This window comes from Sinocyclocheilus rhinocerous, unplaced genomic scaffold (genome assembly GCF_001515625.1).
Source record: "Sinocyclocheilus rhinocerous isolate Xijiao unplaced genomic scaffold, SAMN03320098_v1.1 scaffold1330, whole genome shotgun sequence".
Classification (NCBI taxonomy): Eukaryota; Metazoa; Chordata; class Actinopteri; order Cypriniformes; family Cyprinidae; genus Sinocyclocheilus; species Sinocyclocheilus rhinocerous.
Window position 1 is genome coordinate 329726 of NW_015665026.1, and position 8994 is coordinate 338719.

Genomic DNA, 8994 nt, shown 5'->3' on the forward strand with positions numbered 1-8994 from the left:
TTATTTTTAATTGTCTACAATCTCTGACAAGTAAATGTCAATTGCAGAAGAAAGAGGTACAGTCTTTCTTGGGTCTGCTCGAGGTATCGCTGCTTCATCCTGCAGGTGCACCAAGGTCACCCAGAACCCAGTGGACTGGACCATTCTGAAGAGCCAAGACTTCAACCAGCTTTTTCCAGTTCAGGTAGATGCCTTTTCTAAAGCGCTCCTTCACCTAATCACGATTGTTTTTCATGCAACAAATTTAATTAATGTTCTATAAAATGTAAAAAGTAATGTGTAATTATTAGTAATTGTGGCTTCCTATACTCAGGTGGGTGTGGGTGCAGGCCACGTTGGCTTGCAGCACTGATCATTTCTGAATGGTTCAGCATACAAAGGATTTCCTGAGGGTGATTGATGACTCAAATTAAAAAAGATAATTAAGACTTTTGGAGTGAATGAATGCGGTGAATCAGCTTCAACTTCCAAGCAGAAAGTGGATTCTCTGGACCAAAATGATAGTTTTCAAACCAGTAAAAACTGTAATTTGCCTATTTATGCATTCTTAATTGGTTTCTCTAATATTTCTGCTGTTTGTATTCATTCAAGGGCAGAAAGAAGAAAGTCTGGATTATGACAGTGGACTAAGAACAGATCAATCCATCATGAATTCATAACCCTGAACCAACAGGTGCTCACATAATTACTGACGAAGCCTCGTAATTTATCACTTTTATTCTGACAGGCTCCTTCCACTCATTAAAGGTTCATTTAATTTATGCTCTGAAAAATAGCTCACATTTACGCTAATTTAATCACCTGCCAATTATCATCAGCAGTTGAATTGAGTTGGTTTTAGTTAGACCTTAATATCACTGAATGCTCCTCGTGTTGATGTTTATATATTTGAAATATCCAAAAATAATACAGCTCATGTCTTCATAGCTATAAGTGCAATCCTTTGTGTTATTTGTTATTTTTCATTACTTGCAGTGAGACACTTTTTGTCTCCCGAAGCCCTGACACAGATGAGATACGGATCAGATCTGCTTTGATCAGAGCTCTAAATCAAAGGTGAACTCTGAACATGAATCTCACAGATGTTTGTGACACACATCAGGTATCTCAAAAGTGTGTTTTTATAGCTTTCATTTATATGAGTATTAACATTTCACCCGCATGTATGGTGGAAAAAATCCACATTTCAGACTTGAGTAGGATTAAATATTCTAAATCTGGATTTGGTGTTCAAATGACACAAAGAAGAGTGAGTTTCGTATAGTTCTCACACATTTACAAGTAGGCCTACACATATAGGCAATTTTTGCTAAATAGCATGCTAACATGCTACTTTGTGCATACAGTGCTCCAGACTTATAAGTAAAATAAGATCTGTGGATATTTAAGTTCCTATATAATGACTACAAGTACCACAAAAATGTGAGTTTATGTGCTTGATAAATCTAATAATCTTTTTATAGTCTTTATACAGCAACTTGTTAGCATAAAGAGCTTGTTTCATGTTATTAAAAAAAAAAAAAAAAAGTAGTACATACTATGCAGTATTCAATCAGTAGGTAGTCAGCTAGTGTTCCACTCCGAACGTAGCTGAACGTAAGTAATCATAATTTGAGCTGTTTGGCAGTATATATGGGATGACATTTAGCTGGAAAATGGGTCTTAAGCACCATGAATTTCTGCATCAATCATTTGTCTTTGTAAACCTAATCCAGTGGAAGCATGCTAGCGTTAAAGCATTTAGCTCTATTATGCTGTCAGTCAGCGCTGATGTCAGCATTGTTCTCCAGTCCTACCTGCCAGTCCAGACCTTTATGAGGAGAGTTTATCCAGTGGAGCTGCACACTCAGCTCCACTCAGATCCTTCCACCCGCAGACACCGACTGACAGAAATGTTCTGTACTTGACAATATAGACACACATTGTCAGTATAAAGCAGATACTTTTTTGAGAGAAAATATAATTTGTACATACAGTGTACCCAGCATTTAAGACACAATTAATGTTAATTCTACAGTTTTTCAGAACTAATAATATTTAAAAATGTTGAACAGTATTAGCTGTTGTTTTATAAATGTAAGCAATTTATTATGTGTGTTGTGTATTGACATTCAGACATCGAGTGTGCAAATATTATATATTATTTGGCAATAAACATTTATTTCAAAATGTTATCTTTAGGAAAGGCTTTTGATGTGTACATCTTGAGTGATTTGCCATAAAATCTGTTCACAGTATACTCAAAACCTTCCTTTGAAATATGACCCGAAGTTTCATCATTGCAGTTGATTTAAGGTGAAGCTTCATAAATAACAGGTAGGTTCTGGGAGGAAAAAAAAACAGTAGAAAAAGGCTGGGGGGAAAACAGGAGCACCGCCAAAATCAAAACGGCGGGAGCCTGAGGGAATTTTCCTTTAATGAAAGGAAAAATAGGCCATGTTACGTGCTAAGTGAGAACGGGATTAGATGTACAGGGAACAAGAGAAGTTGAAAGGAACAGGTCATGTGGTTATTCAGGGTTGTTCTTTTTGGAAACTTTTGCTGAAGTCTGACAAAGCACATTCAAACAAATGCAGATTTATACTTTCAGGTAATTTTAAATGTAATGAACCAGGTCAGAAAATGATGCCTCTGTTAAATCAGATGTATTCAGCAGTGTATCTATCTGGATGTATTCTCATCAGGATAATTATTTTATATATATATATATATATATAATTTTATACACATGCAAATAATAATAATGACAAAACAGAACAAAATTACTAAAACTTTAACTACAATTAAAATGAAAACAGAAAATATAAAAATTATAAAATTAAAAAGTAATTTAAAATATTAATAAAAATTGTAATAGTATCTCGATACTGATTCTCAAATATTGCCAGTCGTGGTTAAATAAATGTTGGATTTTTATTTGTTGATTGATTTTAAATAGGAAATGCGTAATGCATTTTTAGAAAAAAAAAAAGCATAATAAAATTTTATTATCATTAGTTAAATGTTTTAAAGCAAAATTTGAGTGGAATTCAGCTTTAGTAATATAACTAAATGATGAATGGGGACCCACATTGGCTGATATTGATGAAAACAAATATTTAAAATTAAACTTACTGTATATAGTGCATAATGTGGGTCACAGATGGCACTGTTTCCTGAGGATGTGCCTCACTATAGGGAAGTTCATTTTTCCATAAGACCGATAATTTAAGCCATGGCAGGTAACAAAGGCAGGTGTCATTCTGATCAGGTGAAGGTTGCGGGACATTTAGAGAATTAAAGTCACAGTGATCTTGTGCTAGACATCTTACAAAGGCCTGGCAGGCTCTTTGTGTCTTTCTTCTCTTTTATTACAACAGCCTCTGAAGGTCATCTCAAGCATTAGAGAAGCACTGCGCTGTTCCTCGTGTCTTTGGGGGCTTTGGGACCGGAGGAATAAAACATCTCATCTGGAGCGTCATCTGCAGCTGGTGCGTCTGACTCACGTCTGTTCTGCCGCAAATCGACAGATCTTGTTTGGGTTTATCCAAAAGTCCTAAATCATACCACCGTAGTCCCTAACCTCATGGTTAGATGTTAGATGTGAGCCGGATTTTAATTAGATTAATCATTTAGATTCATCTACAGTAATCTTTTCAGTAAAAATCTAAGATGATAAGTTAATTTGTATTAAAATAAATTTACTTGAAGCAAATGTGTATTTATTAATCAAACATATTTCAGAATATATATCTTGAATTAATGTCATTGACATATTGCTTTTCTTCTTATTATTGCATATTGTTTTCAGCATGAATGTAAATTACATTTTGTTAGATCCATGATTAAAACCAGGAATGTTTTAGTATCATTGTGATTCTATTAGTTTTTATTAATGTTTTGAATTCGTTTTTATATTTTCTGTTTTCATTTTAATTTTAAAGTTTTAGTAATTGTGTTTTTGTAATTTTTCTTAGTTTATATACAGTGGGTACGGAAAGTATTCAGACCCCCTTAAATTTTTCACTCTTTGTTATATTGCAGCCATTTGCTAAAATCATTTAAGTTAATTTTTTTTCCTCATTAATGTACACACAGCACCCCATATTGACAGAAAAACACAGAATTGTTGACATTTTTGCAAATTTATTAAAAAAGAAAAACTGAAAAATGCTCAGTATTTAGTAGAAGCACCCAGTACCCACTGTATATATATATATATAGTTTTCATTAATTATTTCAGTTTTAGTTATTTGTGTGTATGTGTGTATAATTTTGATTTTTTTATTCCCCCCAGTTTTGCATAATTTCAGAGATGATTAATTTTGTTTAATAATTTTTTAGGGTTTTACTCGACAGTAATTATTAGATTTTTAATGGTATATATATAATTATTAACTAATATATACACACAGTATATGTATGTATATAATTGCATTTTTGCAACTAATCAAATGCAATTAATAAATCCATTATTTCAGAGAATATACATTTTGTTTTTAATAATTCTCTAATTTATTTATTATTTACTGCAAAACAAAATAAAATACGGTCCCACTTTATATTAAGTGGCTTTAACTATATGTACTTGCATCAAAAAACAAGTACAATGTACTTATTGTGTTCATATTGTATTGCAAAACACTTTTGCTGCTATTGAGGTGGGAAAGGTGTAAGGTTAGGGACAGGTTTGATGGTATGGGTAGGTTTAAGGGTGGGTTAAGGTGTAAGGGATGGGTTAACAGTGCAATTATACATGTACATATGTAATCACATGCAGGTATTTCTAAAATATAAGTACAATGTAAAAACATGTACGCAATAAGTGCATTGTACCAAATTATTAATTTAAATGTAAGTACATAGTAGTTAAGGCCACTTAATATAAAGTGGGACCCAAAATACTGATTAAGCAAATTATTTTTTTAAATGTAGTGAATATTCCACTGTTCATTCAGGACGCCCCCAACCCACACGCACACAATTTACTCTCAACCTCTTTAGAGCTACTAAAAAATGACGTCCCATCGATTTTGTAGGCGAAGAGCAGTGGATGAAAGTTCAGGCAGTGTAATGCACACACAGAGTGCTGCATGCCATAGAGAGAGAGAGAGAGCTGAGGAAAGATGCTGACGTGATTTTCTGTTCTATGGGATTGTCTCATCTTGTAAGTGATGTTATGGATTGAATATTGACATGCATTTGAAACAGCCAGCACAACAAGGACGCCGGCATTAGGACAGAAATGCTCATTTGAGTGCATCGTTTGGAACAAAGCAGTTGTGAGGAGAGACGAGCATTGAAGGAAGGTTGCAGCATGTCTGTAAAGGTTCTCGCAGGGGAACAGGAGGTTTTAAATTATGCAGGGCCAGCCAAAGACAGTCAGGATGTCATTCTGCAGTATGTCTGTATGGGACAGGAAACACGGATAGACGGACCGCTCGGGGGGGGGGAAACAGAAGGGCCAAACCTGTCAGTGGCTTTGACACATTAGTGCCGTTTATAAGAAAAAAAGGTCGAGACTCAATGCAGACAATGCTGTGGTCAGCGCTCCACCTCAGCTGCCCTGCAGGAGGGATTGTGCCGGGTCTGATGTCCAGTATTAGCTGTGCGATTAATCTCTTTATATGGCCTAGTCCAATTTAACAGATCTGTTTAGTGTAAGCAGAACACATTTAGTGGTCTGTTTACTGAAGGTCAGTGTGCTCCGACTAATGGCTGTCATTACAAGAGCCATAAAAATCAAAAGTGTAATTGGTAATATGAGGATTCAGGTTGAGGAGCTTCTCTTCAGTCAGCAATAAATGAATATTATATATGGTATATATCGTATATTTTCAGTCTTGCCACATATTGAGTGAAACTTCAATGTCAGCATGTCTTTGATGATAGAAACTGCAGCATGAGTGTGTTCATATTTAGCATTTATCATTCTGAGGATTCTTTGAGTGGTTTTCTTTCTCTTGTTCGGGGTTCCTGTGAATGATTAGATGGTCAGTATTCAGATTAAGAGGATAAACTGGAGCAGGATGTAGTGTATGGTCTTTTATTCAATGTTTTCCTATTGGACACTGAGGACAGAGTTAAAAATAAAAGCAAAATTGACCAGATTTATTTCATAATATATATTGGTTTTATTGTACAGGATTTATCACTCCACATTACTCCAAGGAAACAAATGTTCAATTGTGCAGCCTCTAAAAAGACTTTTTGGCTGATGTCCTCAAGACCTATTGTTCTGTTACTTAAAGTAAATAAATAGCCAGGTTTAATCAATTCGGATTTGTGGTATTTAACACTGCATTGTCCTTATCCACTCAATTCCAGGTGGATAAAGTAACCAAAATCATTGAATATCGTTTGTTTCTGTTTCTTAGAAATATGTCACATTACGAAAGTAAATGGTTTGCAAATGCCATTTCATGTTGACTTTAAAGCCTGTTCAGACCAAGAATTAAACAAACCATGGATGAGCCACTTGCAATAATAGAGTGATACTGTTTTCTATTTTCATATATTTTAAAATGTAATTTATTTCTGTGTTGGCAAAGCTGAATTTTCAGCATCATTACTCCAGTCTTCAGTATCACATGGTCCTTCAGAAATCTTCTAATATGCTGATTTAGCACTCAAGAAATATTTCTTATTATTATCAATGTTAAAAACAGTTGTGCTGCTTAATATTTTTGTGGAAAATGTGATACATTTTTTGTATACACTCACTCTCACACACACACACAAGGTTTCCTCTGTAATGATTTGCAGGAGCTTGAGGTATTTGTCCTAGAGTGATCTCCACACTGCTGGTCTGGTGTTGTTGTTTTTATGGGATGCTCTGAAATGGCTTTTTGATGAACAGCGCTGGTTTCCCTCCAGGTTTGCTGAATTGAATATATCCCTGTGTACTCAGCATTCCAGTGTGTCCATATCACCATGACAACTGCTATTGTCTGCTGTCACTCCCGGTCGCTTTTAACATCTCATAGTTCAGTATTCAATATTTTATCACCTGTGACCTATTTTAATCTTTGCTTCCATGTGATTTTTAAAAATACATTTCTCCATTCACTGGAGATAAAGGCACTGCAGAGTAAAACCATTTGAAAGCCTCTTGTTAATAGTTCAAGTGTCTGTGTGCCCATCCCATCTGGGCCTGTGGCCACTGACTGATCAATAACGATCTTGTGTCTCACTGACTCCAGATTGCTTTGCAGTCCCACTGCTTTAACTGAGCATCTAACTTTCTGTGCTTTCCTCACTGGATGATCTGGCAGATGGTTTTTAAGAGTTCCTGCGTGGGTTGAGTGGATGAACTGCAGAGCATCCCGTGTGCCAGCTGCAGTGGGCATGGAGCCCTGTGTGCTTGCACTGGATTGGTCTATAGAGGATTTCTCACACACTCTCATTCCAATCCATTCAATATGGAATTCAAGTCTGATTCATCTTTGGACTAAATGTTTTGAACTTATTTCTCTCATTCTGCCTTATGGTACAAAAGCTGTCAATTGGGTGCAAAAGATAATATGTACCATTTAGGTGCAAAAGTGTACTTTTAAGGTACACTCTGCAGGGTTAAAAAGGTTTCTGTGAGTGTAAGTTAAGCACACATGAATGTTGTTGAAATGTTGCCTTTTGGTTGTCTTTATGCCTATAGTTGTCTAACCACTTTTTATAAGTTGTCTTGGATCTGGAAATATTTTTTTTTCCTCATTCATTTTTTCCATGAGGATTTAAAAACATCTTCACTATTGAATTTCTGGTCATGCAATATTATTGCAATTTGATGTAATCAAATTAAAAATGAGGGGAAAACACAAATCTATTGATGTACACTACTGTTCAAAAGTTTAAAGTTGTTAAGTTTTTTTGTATGCTTGTTTGTTTTTGTCAAAAAGAAAAAGCTCACCAAGGCTGCATTTATTTGATCAAAAATACAGTAAAAAAACAGTAATATTGTGATTTTATATATAATTGTTAATTTATGTCCTTGCTAAAAAAAAGTATTAATTTCTTCACCATTTTCATCAAAAGCATTAAGTATTAAGTTCTTCACATGTAATTGCACCGTTAAACACTGTAAAAAATTAAGTTGAAACTCAAACGGATGGCTCAACATTCAAACTGCTTCAACAGTTTCAAAACTGCTCTATTAAATAATCATTGTGAAACTAATAGTTATAATTAAGTTAAAATGTGAATGTTGGCTGTACGATTTATGTGTACTTTTTATAAAGAATAGTTATAAACCTTCCCAGAAAACACTACTCATTTGGCTTGTTTACGAGGCGACAATTACATTTCCTGTGGCAGCCCAACAATGACAACATAGATGTAAGAGCCATAAATTATTTTGTTTCTTTATATAGATATTTATTAAGTGTAATACAATATTGCCTAAGGATGGTAAAATCATTTTCAAGGACGGCAAAGACTTGTTTTCGTTAAGTAAGAGAGGAATGATGGAGTGAAATCGTTTAACATTTTCTAGTTTGTGTCATTAATAAACTTTACGTAAAAAGAAGTTACTGGAATTGGAATTGATATGTGTACTCGCATATCAACAAGGTGCAACAAATATGAGAAATTGGAAAAAGATTGCTTCCACAATACTTAAAACATCATTTAAACTCCTAATGCACATCCTTTGCTCTTCATTGTGTAGTACTAAAGGTCTTCCTATCTTGGGATTTTTGTCTATTTATAAAAAAAAAAAGTGGAAAAAAAATTAAGATATTGTCCAAGTGTCTATTTTTTGATCAAAATCTCTTGAACATACATACTTTTATTAGTTAACACTTCAGAACTTGTGAGTAGGAACTTCCCAGCAGGACTTGAAGGAATATGTCTCCGGCTCTGCCCCTTTCTCTTCATCTTACTGAGATTGGTTTGTGTGCTTGTACTGGTGTTTTTGTAGCATTGCTTCATACCAGGTGTGTGTGTGTGTGTGTGTGTGTGTGTGTGTGAGTGTGTGCGTGTTTTTGTGACAAATGAGGACATACATTTGTATAATGACAA